The sequence below is a fragment of the Puma concolor genome, chromosome D2 (genome assembly GCF_028749965.1).
Source record: "Puma concolor isolate L17-30 chromosome D2, mPumCon1.1.hap2, whole genome shotgun sequence".
Taxonomy (NCBI): domain Eukaryota; kingdom Metazoa; phylum Chordata; class Mammalia; order Carnivora; family Felidae; genus Puma; species Puma concolor.
The window spans coordinates 78862226-78876734 of NC_141677.1; the positions used below are offsets into that span (position 1 = coordinate 78862226).

Sequence of the window (14509 nt, forward strand, 5' to 3'; positions counted from 1 at the left end):
GGTGGTAATATAAAATGGCACAACAACTCTGGAAACCAACTTGGCAGCTTCTTAAGAAACTAAACCTACTTTTACCATACAACTTGGCAATTACACTCTTGGTCATTCATCCCAGAGAAGCGAAAATTAAGTTCACACAAAAACCTGTATAACAAATGTTTATGCAGGGTTTTTCTGGTGATAGTCATAAACTGGAAAAGCACAGAAATCCTTCAACAGGTAAATAATTAAACAAGCTGGGGCACAACGATCATCCACACCATGGACCACTACGCAACAGTAAGTAGGAATGGATTAATAGATTAAGAAAGACAGAGAGAAAGACACACACACACATACTCTACCCACCACTCTCCCCCGCACATACACAGGAGAAGAGAGGGAAATTACAAAGGAAATATAGTACAATATCTAAGACATTCCCACTGGGCCATGTCTTTGTACTTTAGCATGAAGATCCTTAATAACCTCTGAGATTAGTAGTCAAAGGTAGTATTTCAGGATTTTATTGATTTTCATAAGCTAAAACAAAACTATAGCATCTTAAGTGCAAATGTGAAATATTTTCAGGATTTATTATATATTGTGTTCTTTAAAACAATCTGCTTTTGAACCTTAAGATCAATTACTTCTCTGTGGCTTAAAGTTCAAACAATGCTATGAACCATATATACTCTGATCAATAAAGCCAAAATTCAATAAGTCTGATCTGACTTAAAGCAATAATTCATTGTGCTTAATTTTTAATAATTTGTTATTCAAGATGAGTGGAGGATTTATAAGCTTTTCCTTAACTGAAAAAAAAATCGTATCGGACCTTTCATTATCCACTGCAATTAAGATCAATCTCAAAATGAGACTCTACACATTCACTGTTTTAAAGTATCTTGATAGAATGAACAAACGTCTCAAGCATCTTAAACATAAAAAACTCCAGTCTTAAAGCAAACTAGGATATCTGAAAGGATGGCACCCACCTTGTTGAAGCTTGCAAAAATTCTGAAATAAAGAAACATTTAATACCCACAAATGAAACTAAGGCTATCAGGGGAAGAAAAAAAAAATGCAACCAAAAGAAAACATCAAAGCAGGTCCCTCAAAAATCTTCACAAAAAGCTGAGTGAGATAAGTGATGGAAAGTCAGACACAGCCATCTCTCTCTGCTGTAAATAGTGATTTTCTGAATATCAAAATGAAGACAGTCTGTGGGGGTTAGGTTACGAACCATGCTTAATGCAAACACAGGTGCTGGCTCCCTGGGAAGAAAGCTTAGAAGCAGCTCCTCCCCCAGCCCCAGGTTCAGCAGCCAGGACCATCCAGCTATCCTATAATCCTAAGGCTTTTTCATACTCAAAAACATACCTTAGATTTTATTTTTAATCCCAAACAATGGTGGGAATGCAAAGGCCAATGAACAGAGTTAATGGCTATCATGGCTATCATCAAAGTTTCCAAGATCTTTTAGGCAAATTAGAGAAAATGTAACTCTTACTTGGCTTAGAAAAATGCAGTTTCAAATCTCAGCAATTTTGTCCCTGTAAGGCATCTTATGTCCACTTAGTTTTTTCTTCTATTAAGACCATTTAAAAATGGTGCTACCCCTGGCAACCAGCTTTGTTCAGGTAAACCTGACAAATAAAAATTAGAATTGCATACACTTAAGGTGTACAGGATGCTATTTTGATATATGTACACACTGTGAAATGATTACCACAATCAACCTAATTAACACATCCATCAAAAATGTTCAAAAAAATTGTTTTAATGTTTGTTTATTTTTGAGAGAGAGACAGAGAGAGCACGCAAGCAGGAGACAGGCAGAGAGGGAGAGAAAGACACAGAGTCCAAAGCAGACTCCGGCTCTGAGATGTCACAAAGAGCCCGACGTGGGGCTTGAACCCACCAACTATGACATCATGACCTGAGCCGAAGTCGGACACTTAACCGACTGAGCCACCCAGATGTCCCTCGATAGTGCTTTTTAATGAAGAAAAAAACCCATTACAGGAACAATATTTTGATTGCTGTCATCTTCGATGTGGATGGTCTTCCCATCCTAACAGTAAACTCCTTGAGGATGGGAAGCAAATCTTGCACTTCTTTGTAGCCTCAAGGCCCAGGCACCACGCACCCTCGATCCTGGAGATACAAAGTGCTGAGGAGGCATCCACTAAATGCCTGTGGTTCGTGGTGCTGATCTCAGACTCCAGATGAGCAACACATCTTCAGAGCAACTATCCAGCTTTCATCAACTATCTTGTTAATTAGTACCTCATGTTTATTACTCAATGTCTGAGTTCCCAAATTAAATCATTCTTGGATTATTTTGTTTCTGAATATGTAATAAATATTGAAATTGATCAGGTCACAATTGCTTTGAATTGTGCTGTTTAATCTGTTTTTAGAACAAGAATGGTATCTGACATCTACATAAAACTCCTGTTAATTAGCCACAATAAAATGTAAAGAAATGATGCTAACTGTAAACAATCCATCAAACACAACCTAAGTCCATCTGGAATGAAAAGGCTGTGTCTCACGCTTCATGTCCTAGACCAGTATATGTCTGCTTCTCCAGAGGGACTAAGAATTTTAGAAACAGAGACACTGCATGGAGAATACCCATGTTCCAGATCTTTTATGAACTGGCAGGGCTCAACTGATGATTTATATGAAGAGAGGAATCTGGGCCCAAACCCAGCAGTGAACCACAGCCAAAGTCAACTGCTTAAGCAGCATTTACGGACACTTGTGAGGCAGCCGTGAGCTAGGGATTACTTAGATGCCGTTCAAAGGCCCCGTTGGTTACTGGTCCCCAATCCAGGGAGGATAATCGCTGAGTGTGTTTGGGTTCTATCTTTGGATGCGAGATTGGAGACTGCAACCCACTTCCACAGGGGAAACGCCCTTCTCCAAGGTGATAAACAAACTCAACCAAAGAAGCTTTGCCACATTTCCTTCCGGTATATTATCCTCCTGCTTGGAGGAAGAAAGGTTTTTTTCACCCTGCACAGCTATGCAGGTTTTGCTGTTTTTTGGGTTTTTTTTTAATTTTTTTTATGTTTATTCATTTTTGAAAGACAGAGAGAGACAGAGCACAAGCAGGAGTGGGGCAGAGAGAGAGGGGGACACAGAATCCGAAGGAGGTTCCAGGCTCTGAGCTGTCAGCACAGAGCCCAACGTAGGGCTTGAACTCACGAACCACAAGATCGTGACCTGAGCCGAAGTCGGACGCTCAACCAACTGAGCCACCGAGGTGCCCCAGCTGTTTTAGCTTTAATTATTAGATCCTTCTATGCCTTCCTTGAGTTGCCAGTCCAGTGGATTGTTCCATGTTCTTCCAGAGTTTCTGCTGTGCTTTCATTAGTCTACATTTGCGTGTGATGAAATCCATTTGTTACTTGCTGACTCCAATCTCCCCAAATGACTTGATGCTCTTGGTTTTCCTTTTTATTACAGTGCACTGAAAAGATCTACTCTGAAGTAAAATGTTTTAACAATGAGAAGGTGTGTGATGGAAACTCTAATAAGATTAAAACTCCTTTCTTGGCATTAAATAAGCTAACGGGTAACCAACTCAGGCAAAATCTTACCAGTGATACATAGAACCTCTGGACAACAACAGGAGCGTTCTCTTTTGTTCCACCAGGCCACTCCTGGGACTCTCCGGGTCCTTCATCAGCTCTGACAGGTCTGACACAGAAACTGAGTTTTTGTCTTCATGCTGCTCAGGTACACGATTTATTCATGAATCCCTAAAACTTGAGACTTTCTAAAGTAAATTCCAGTTTTTTTAAGTTTAAAATCAATCTTTAAGAATGCTTCCTACATCTCAAATACTTCTTCCTAAGACTTGAGCCTGTTACAGAACTTTTGGGCAACAACGTAAGAGGACAGAATCTGAGGCCTTTTATAGAACAGCGTTGCTCAGTCCTTTGAATCCAAGCATGTTTCTGTGACGTATTTTTTAAAAATCTCGACTATTCCTTTAAAGTATTTTGAAAAACAAAATAAAGTATTGTGACTAAAAACGAATAAAACAGGGGCGCCTGGGTGGCGCAGTCGGTTAAGCGTCCGACTTCAGCCAGGTCACGATCTCGCGGTCCGTGGGTTCGAGCCCCGCGTCGGGCTCTGGGCTGATGGCTCGGAGCCTGGAGCCTGTTTCCGATTCTGTGTCTCCCTCTCTCTCTGCCCCTCCCCCGTTCATGCTCTGTTTCTCTCTGTCCCACAAATAAATAAACGTTGAAAAAAAAATAAAAAAAAAAAAATAAAAACAAATAAAACAGGTGTTACAAAGCACTGTACTTACAGTTCGTACACACTCCTCTTTGGAAACCAATTTCTTTCAAAAATACAGCTGATCCTTGAACAATACAAGTTTGAGGTATGTGGATCTAGGTACATGCAGACTTTTTTTTTTTTTTTTTTTTTTTTGATAAATACAGTACAGGACTGTAAATGTATTTTCTCCTCCTTATGATTTTCTTAAAATTTTTTTCTGACTTTATTGTAAGAATACAGTATATAATACATATAACATACCAATTACACATTCACTGACCATTTATGTCACTGGTAAGGCTTCTGGTCAACAGGAGGCTCTTAGTAAAGTTTTAGCAGAGTCAACACTTACATGCTGATTTTCAGCTGGACGGAGGTGGGTACTCCCAACTCCTGTGTTATTTTCAGAAGTGTCAACTTCTGTATTTTCAGAAAGGTCAACTGTATTTTCAGAAGTGTGCAGTTACGAAAGAAATGGCTACAGTTTGTAGTTAAAGCCAGGTCTACGGTCCCAAAGCAAACACTGGACCACTGGCAAATTCAGAAAGTGCAAATAAACTAAATAGTCCCTTCTGATTTTCCTTGCTTTCTTGAATGCAGTTTGAGTGCTTTAAGAAAACATGTTCAAAAATCCTCATTTTAAAAATGAAAATATAACACAGATGATTAGCTGTACTGCAAGAGAGCCTTTGTTTTGTCAAAGAATTCGCAATAATGGATTTAACAACAGGGTATTTTTGTTTTTGTTTTGTTTTTTAGAGAGACAGAGAGCGTGTACACATGTGAGAGTATGAGTGGGGGAGGGGCAGAGAGAAAATCCCAAGCAGACTCCATGCTGTCAGTGCAGAGCCCGATGTGGGGCTCGAACTCCTGAACCTCAAGATCATGACCTGAGCCAAAATCAAGAGTTGGACACTTAACTGACTGAGCCACCCAGGCGCCCCAACAGGGTGTTTTTTAAAAGAGACATTAAGGGGCGCCTGGGTGGCGCAGTCGGTTAAGCGTCCGGCTTCAGCCAGGTCACGATCTCACGGTCCGTGAGTTCGAGCCCCGCGTCAGGCTCTGGGCTGATGGCTCGGAGCCTGGAGCCTATTTCCGATTCTGTGTCTCCCTCTCTCTCTGTCCCTCCCCCGTTCATGCTCTGTCTCTCTCTGTCCCAAAAATAAATAAAAACGTTGAAAAAAAAAAAAAAAAGAAAAGAAAAAAAAATTTAAAAGAGACATTAAAAGATAGAGCTCAATTTATAATCACTAGATCCCATTTGATTTTTCCAAAACCATTATTTTATAGAACAAAGATTATGCAAATTTAGTGAACCAGCTCAGATACACTTCTTTACATTTAGTCAGTAGATCACAGCACCTCACCCCTCCCTCCACACACCCTCTAACTGCATTAACCCGAAAGACCTTGTTTTTTGGTTTCATTCAGTTTTGAGGAATCACCTGGCATTACTTTAAGATGTGTATCAAAGCTCCCACATGAACAATAACTCGCTTCAGACTGAGAAGGCCTGTGCAGAAGACAGGTGGAGAAAGAGCTGAGGACAAAGTTCAAAGGGCATAGCGTTCCCGAGCTCTCCCTGGCACCTGCATCACGGGCTTCCATAGCCACTGTCATACTTACAACCGACTCCTTGGAAGAGAGGCATCTTTACGAAGGGAATGTAACTTAGATCTGAACGTGAAATTAGAACTCAGAGTTCCTGATGCCAAGGTTCAGACGACTGCAGTAAACTCTGCTGCTGTCTGCTCAAAGAAATGATCTATGCAACTTAACATTAAGTAAGCAAAAAATAAATTAAAAGAGGAAAACACACGTGGTATTGATTTAAATTTCCCCTAACATACTCAAATCGTGTTTACTTAGAGTAAAATATGTTTTAAAGGGCATCTGTGACTGCATCATAAAATCAACGGACATAGTATTTCAGTCCAGAGTTTGTCAAAAGAGGTAAGCCTCTAAGGTCGTATCTTTCTTCAAAGGCAGACACATCTGGAGAATCCAGACACTTGGTAGACAAAGACAGTTATGTAACAAACAAAAGTGAGGAGGTATTTTAAAAATTGGGCATACAACTGTGTAGTTTGCTAAGATACATGATAAACAATATTATTGTGTGATACCACAGAATACAATTTTGTTTAGTTTTATATACAGTTTTCAGTTAACTATCTAGTTAGGACATAATCTCTAGAATACCTGATCAGTAAAATTACAAGTTGAGGCCCCAGTAAAATCCTGACCAAGATGGACAGAAGACCACTTACGAGAACATAAAGGTCTGTGCGACCATCCTGAATCCAAATCTGCCACAGCAGAGGAGAGGAGGGGAACCATTCTGTCACCTCGCCAATGTACTAGTGACTTTTCTTACCCAAAGCCCATGTATGTGTGCATACACAAGGATAAAACACGAAATGAAAACCATGAGCAAAACTGCTATCTTAGTTACTAATATCACCGGAATTAAGAAACAGAGAGGCCTGTCAGCAACTGACCAAGAAAGCCTGGAGAGATAGAAGTGCTCTTAAATAGAAAGAAACCAGTTCAAACTTGCACCATTTTTTTCTTGCCTGTAGTCCAGTTTTTGCCTATGGCCCAAAACTTCCTCAGGCTTTTGACGAGTGGGCCCATTGTTTCAAACACGCAAACTACACCTGACAGGCTCAAAATATCCGATCTAGAGCCCCCACCCAAAGCTGTCTAGGGTAGTAACTGGTCATTCAAATATGGCCACTCAGGACGGTAACGTAGCTGTGTGGGGCACATTCCTCGGTCTGTCCTCAGCTCTCAGGGCCAGGGATCGCTGCATGTACATACCACATACACACAATATCCACCACTCGGCAAAGGACTCTCAACAACTACAACTGTGAGATGTTCAGAGAGTAATTTAAATAGGTCCTTCCAGGGACAGGAATACTCTTACTACACTCGCCCAACTCAACCTCTTTCTACTACTAATCAGTTGTTTGCCTCATGAATACTGATCGACAGGTAACAGCAATAGTCAGCGAGGTGAATGTGAGTCAGTGGAAGGATGAATTAAGATGATAAATGCTAAGTGATGAGCACAACAGGTGGACCAGCCAATATTCATCGTGGCAATCGCTGTTACCACGACTACGTCTATCAGAACAGAAGGAGAGCAAAGTTGGAGTGAGAATCCAGGGCTTTCCCCCCCATCCTCATCTCTCAATCCTAGAACCAACTCAAAAATACTGGAGTGTCTCCCATGAGTAAAGATGAGTAATGGTCAGCACAGCTTTGTTTCAGCTGTGTTTGCAAGAAACGCGGAAATGTGTACTGTCACACTGGAAAATCCCTTTTTTACAGTGGGCCATATTCAAGAGTTTGGAAAACACTTTCTTAAAGACTTGGCCTCATCTGAAACTGCAACTTGAATCTTCTGCTCCTAATAGAACAGAGAAGGCGGGTGAAAGGGTTCACTGTAGTGAAGTCCAGCACAACTATGGGAAATGCTACAAGGTTTATGTGATGCCTATCACTTGATGCTTCAGTATCGTATACCTTACCTTTATGTAATGCATTCTAGTTTCTTATTTTTTTTTATTTTTTTTTATTTTTCAACATTTATTTATTTTTGGGACAGAGAGAGACAGCATGAACGGGGGAGGGGCAGAGAGAGAGGGAGACACAGAATCGGAAACAGGCTCCAGGCTCTGAGCCATCAGCCCAGAGCCTGACGCAGGGCTCGAACTCCCGGACCGCGAGATCGTGACCTGGCTGAAGTCGGACGCTTAACCGACTGCGCCACCCAGGCGCCCCTCTAGTTTTTTAATAGTGTGATCCTCACAAAAAGTCCTAAACATCTGGAGGTCCCAAAACATACTCGAATCCTTTTCTTTGGCGTACTGAGTTTTAGTTCTTTACGTATTTTGGATGTTAACCCTTTATCAGATATGTCAATCTTCTCCCATTAAATAGGGTGCCTTTTAGTTTTGTTGTTTCCTTTGCTATAAAGAAGCTTTTAATTTGTATGAAGTCCCAATACCTTATTTTTGCTTTTGTTTCCCCTGCCTCAGGAGACCTGTCTAGAAGGAAGTTGCTGCAGCCAATGTCAAAGAGCTTACTGCCTATGTTCTCTTCTAGGATTTTTATGGTTGCAGGTCTCACATTTAGGTCCTTAATCCATTTTGAATTTATTTTTGTGTATGTTGGTGGGAATGCAAACTGGTGTGGACATTTTGGAAAACAATATGGAGGTTCCTCCAAAAGTGAAAACTACCCTATGATCCAACAGTTGCACTACTAGGTATTTACCCAAAGAATATAAAAATACTAATTCAAAGGCATACACGCACCCTGATGTTTACAGGAGCATTATCCACAACAGCCAAATTATGGAAATGACCCAAGTGTCCACCAACCGATGAATGGATCAAGAAGATGTGGTATATATGTATATATATATACGTATACACATACATATATATATACACATACGTATATACACACACACATATATATATACACACATACATACATACACATAATGGAATATTAGCCATAAAAGAGAATGAAATCTTGTCATGTGCAATGACATGGATGGAGCTAGAAAGTATTACATTAAGCAAAATAAGTCAGAGAAAGACAAATACTGTATGATTTCATTCGTAAGTGGAGTTTAAGAAACAAATGAGCAAAGGGGAAAAAAAGAGAGAGGCAAACCAAGAAACAGACTCTTAACATAGAGAACAAAGTGATGGTTACGAGAGGAGAGGTTGGTGGCAGGGGGTGGGGGGGTGGGTTAAACGGGTGATGGGGACTAAGGTCTGCACTTGTTATGATGAGCACTGGGTAAGGTACGGAAGTGCTGAATCACTGTATTGTACTCCTGAAACTAGTATTATGCTCTATGTTAACTAACTGGACTTTAAATAAAAACTTTAAAATTTTTTTTAAAAAATCCTTCATTTCATGTAGTCTGAATGCCCCACTTCACAGATAATGAAACTGAGGCTGAGAAACTCGTGACCCGCCTAAAGTCACAAAGCTAGCGTGTGGCAGAACTACTGTCTTCATACTTCTACTTTAAATACTGTCACTTGGCATTCATGCTCCAGTGACCTGCTATTATATGGGAGTAATGGTTAAGTATTAAATATAAATAAAGTTAATAGACTGGTTTTTGAAGTTGTGAATAAATAATCAGAAAATGCTACGAAAGATACTAAAAATTCAACTGAACGTAACTACCATTCAACTAGCGATTTGGACGACCCTAAGAACACAACAATGTGGTATGTTGGTCAACGTGACAATCCCATCAGCTCAAGGACCTTTAGAGTTAGTTAGGAATCAATGACCCATCTTAAGACCTAAACGCAATGCACATTCCAGTTAAGACATAACCTTTTGGGCTCAAGGAAGGCAAACTGTACTCAGTAGACCATGTAATCAGGTAAGAACACACTTGGTCATGGGCTACGTGTCCACCTCTTTGAGATATGAGGTCACTGAAGAGGCACTGTAAATAGGCTCTGGTTTTGTCTTTCAACCTGGAAAAAACCGAATTAAGAAGGAAAATGTCTGAGGGGCCCTTGGGTGACTTAGCCGGTTAAGCGTCCGACTTTAGCTCAGGTCATGATCTCGGGGTTCATGAGCTCAAGCCCTGGATCAGGCTGTGTGCTGACAGCTCAGAGCCTGGAGCCTGCTTTGGATTCTGTGTCTCCCTCTCTCTTTCTCTCTGCCCCTCCCTCATTCATGCTGTCTCTCTCTCAAAAATAAACATTAATTTTTCTTTTAAGAAAGACTCATTTTTTAAAATAAAATAGTAAAGAAGATGGAGTGTATCACATCTGCAGGAGGATAAGCACTATTTCATGAGACTCTGGCTTCAAATCTATATATACAGACATGACACTTGCACACACACAGAAGTACCGTGTACTAGCTGGAGATATAAACTATGTATTTTTCAATGAGCTGTAGTTAAAACTGTAAAAAAACAAAGATAGACAGGTGTTCTCAAGATCACTGTCTGTACAAAATGAGCTTTTTCTGGAAAACAGAACTCTATTTGTTCTCTATCCTATACTGACGAGCGGGAGGCCCTTGATCTTGTGTTTATGTTGCCGGGGGCTAGAAACATCAGAACTGTTTGATAAATAAGAAGGAGCTTCACTTAGGGACATCACCACTCTTACATCTAAATGGCACGAAGGAACGGAAATCTCCGGCCGGTCCACGTGGGCTGCCATCCTCGTTCCTTCAGTCTTCTTCAGTAACTCCACCTTAATGCGACTTAGGCTCCCCAAACCCCAGGCCAAAGCTTGTCATGCCTCCAAACTGTAAAATCAGACCCTCTTTCTTCTCTGGACACCATTTCCTATACTTGCAGGGAGTTGTCAGCCCATCATCCTGGTTTTGGGACCTCCAGTCCTTTGACCCCTTCTATGACATGTAGCTCCATTTGTCCCTTCAGTTCCTTTCTAACTGAACTCAGATGCCATCACCATATTCCCACCATTTCGTTGCCAACAGCCTTCAATTCTTGCCCTTCCACAGCAACGGCCTGACAAGCCCACACCCTGGAAACCAGACAACGGTCTGCCTTCCCCAGGCCGTCAGAGAAGCATCTCCTCTACATGATCTCACCCTCACGGACTCTGACAAGGACTGGCCATCAGCTCTGTCTCCCATTCTTCTTACCCTGCCATCTCCCCCCTTCACCAGCACCCATTCCAAATGGAAAAGAAAAGGCACCAAATGAGAAAGCATCCAACTTGCTGCCACCACACCAATCTATTTCTCTTCAGTGCACTGAGCCCTTCCTCACCCTCTCCTACAACAAAGGGTCCTTACGATCTAAGGCTGGTCTTCCTGTGTCCTTGATTTTCCTTGTGCTTCGTCCCAGAGACCTTGATACACTGATTTCCACCTCTCTCTTATTGTTCATCCTTCTCTTTGCTAACTCCCATCCGCTTTTGACAATGTTCAAGTCTCTCCCATTTTTTAAAAGTCTTCTGCCATCAGATTTACCTCTCTAGAGCTACTATCTTCAAAATTCGTATTTGATCATGGTTGCCTTCTTAACTTCCACTCAGTTTTTAAGCCTTGAAAACACTATTTTATCCTCGTCCAAATGAACACAGGTCTTGCCAGGATCCTCCAAAGATTCTTCCCAAGCCCTGTTGGCAGAATCGGACACTGCCATTGCTCCCCATTTCTTGAACATGCTTCACGTGGCTTCCATGACCCCACACTCCTTTGGCCTCTTCATCATCTACTCAGTCATTCCATAGTGGAGTTCCACAGTGGGGTTCCTCGGGCTTCTCGTCTAGGACTGTTGTTCTTCACTCTGAACTAGGGCATATTCACTCATAAGGCTTCCACACACGTACTAGTGCCTCCTTCCCAGGCTGTTCATCAGTTTAAGGTCTGTATGTCCACCTGCCTCCCCAACATCTCTGTCCATGTCTCCAAACACCCCCGATTCAACATGTCCAAGCCGAACTCACCATTCCTCTCCTCCCCCCCCCCAAATCTGCCCCTCTGTTCATGTGCTTCATGTCACAAATGAAGAGTAAGCATTAACTCAGTTCGTGTCAGAACCTAAACTCTCTTCCCTCACCCTCGCCATACACAATCAACCAGCCGGTTCCATGTACCCCACCTCCTGAATATCCTTAGCATCCATTTGCTCCCATCCCATTCCCAACAGTTACCACCCACGTCCAGGCCACCATCATCCTTTGCTTGGAGTACTGGGTGCAAAACCCTCCTGATTAGTCTTCCTACCTCCGGTCTGAGTCCTGGTCACTCTCCACATGACAGAACTTGACATGTTCTCTCCACATGACTCTCCACATGACAGTAGAAATGACAGAACTTCTGGATGCCATCGGGTGCCTAAACCCTCTCCTGGCCTTCTGGTGCTCTCAGGAGAAACATCGAAGTCCTTACAATGACCAGTCCTTCGCTAGCCAGCTAGATCTCCCCCACCCAGCCTGCCCCCCAAACTCTAGGTGTGCTCTCTGCCCCCTGGGCCTTCTGAACATGCTGTTGTCTCTCCCTGAAGCTCTTGCGTTCCCTTCCTCTAAAAATTCTGAGACGTCACCCAAGAAGCATTCCCTGCCCTCCCACACCCTGTGCAGATCTGAGCTGAGGACCCTCCTCTGTGAACTAACTGCACCTATCTCCCCCAATAGGCCGCTTATCACACGTTACGAAAACTGCTCGAGAGTTGTCTGCGTCCTCCGCAAGCCCTCTGAGGGCAGGAGGACTAATTTACCTCCCCGTCATAAAGCATAATACCCGGCTGAATAAATATTTGTTGAGTGAATGATTTTATGAATTCTTCACATTTATGATTCTAATTCTTGCCTGGCTCCTCCAACGACTTTTTAAGTCCACTACTTCCTCGCGCTCACAGTCTGGATGCGACCTGCGCCAGTGCGGCCGACACGGTCAGCTAACGCTAGGGACGTGCCACCTCGACCTGTACTTTTTCTGGATTAGACACTCCTTGGGCACTGCCCTGTATCCCCGAGCCTCATCTCTGACTCGCGGCATCCCTACTGTGCACGGTTCTGTGAAGAGTCCATCGGCCTGCCCTGCTTCCTTTCAGATGCAGCGGCCTGCTCTCCATTTGCACAGGTACAAAGGACAGGGCAGAGACACTAACCCCCCGTGAGATAATCAACAGCCAGTGGAGAACGAAGGCCAGGTGAGCACATACGTCTTCCTTTGGTCCCTCAGGCAGTCGATTCTGAAATAGGTTTCTCAAGGGACTGACGTCCAGTCATCAAAGTGCCGGACCGCACTGCGCGCGCACACACTTCCGTTATCTTCTCCTCCTCCCTTCGCTAGTTCACCCGCACCAGCCCCCACTCCTGCTCCCATCAACACAAGCCCGCGTTTCAGGATCTGCTTCTGCAAGGAAACCCGGCTGAGAGTCGCTTCGGCATCAGAATTTTTACTCTTGCTTTTTTATTTTGGTAGCAGTTAGCGGAGCAGGTGGCTTTACTTCTTTCCCGATTGTCAACAGGTCCTTCCTAATTTCGGACAAATTTCATCTTGTTATCAGTGAACACGCTACAGAAGCATGAACAAGTCAAGTCTCCCATAAATGATACCTATTTCAAATGAATGGCAGCTAGGAAAACACATTTCTTACAAGAACAGGAATTCTACCCCAGTTTCCATATTTATATTAAAAACATTTTGCTGGCATCACATAAAAGAACACTCCTAAAATAAACAGACCTTCTCATACCTTCATGTTATAGCTTGCTGATTCTCCTGCAGAGAGACTGAATATTAACGGACACAAAAGAGAATCTAAACAGTTTCAAAATACCTTGCAGACAAACGCAGTGACTTCATTCTTATATTGGAGCTGGGTGTGAATGATCTAAGAAACTTTTGGACTGTGGCTTGTCTTTGTCTTAGCTCCTCCAGTAGCCAGCAGACACTGCACTGAACAGCAAATGATGCAGGCTCCAAAATAGAGCATCAAACCCCCTTCCAGAATTTTTTCCCACTAAGCTAATGACTCACGTTCTGTTACTATGGAGCCACAAGTTAAACCAAGAATACTTACTGATAATTCACAAGTGTTCAATTAATGGCACGACTTAGGGTTGATGACAAGCTCGACGGCATCGAGGGATAGGATCTTTTGCCCCTTCTTTACTATTTCATCTTTAATCGTTATTCCATCAGGTGTCCGAGATCGCTGAATTTATGGGCTAAGCAAAGTTTAATTTAAATTCTCTATTTTTATCCTTGCCTTCCAAACATCTAAGTTTTTAAATTTTTAAAATTTGTTTAAGACCAGAATGCATTGAAATCATTAATGCTTACAGAATGTCACTGCTTTTTGAGTAGTAAAACATTTTTACTTGCATTACAATAAAGTATCCCTGTGAAGTAGTTACAGGTCTTCTCAAAATTTTCTGAAGTCTACGGGAGAGGGTATTAAAAGAACTCTGTTGTTGTCATACATCCATGACAGTAATCTTGTTTTTATCAAAAAGCAGGTGGAACTGATGCCTTCTAACTCGGACACATAGGTGTGCACCCCACTTATAATATATTTAATGCCTACAAGCGAGATGCCACAAAGCTCCCTAACAAATAAAAACAAGTCTCTTAGGTACTCCATGGCTTTGCCCAGTACTGCGGTGCACACACTGAACCACATTTCCTCTACGTCATGAAGATTCACATTTTCACACATTCTGGTATTTCTGAAACC

The 14509-nt window shown here is 42.2% G+C and overlaps 1 protein-coding gene across 8 annotated transcripts in view; it reads right to left on the bottom strand.

Annotated features, from left to right (window-relative positions):
* The window catches only part of ATE1 (arginyltransferase 1), a 160701-nt gene that overhangs the window by 20952 nt on the left and 125240 nt on the right, over positions 1 to 14509 (bottom strand). The gene's annotated exons all lie outside the window — the stretch shown is intronic.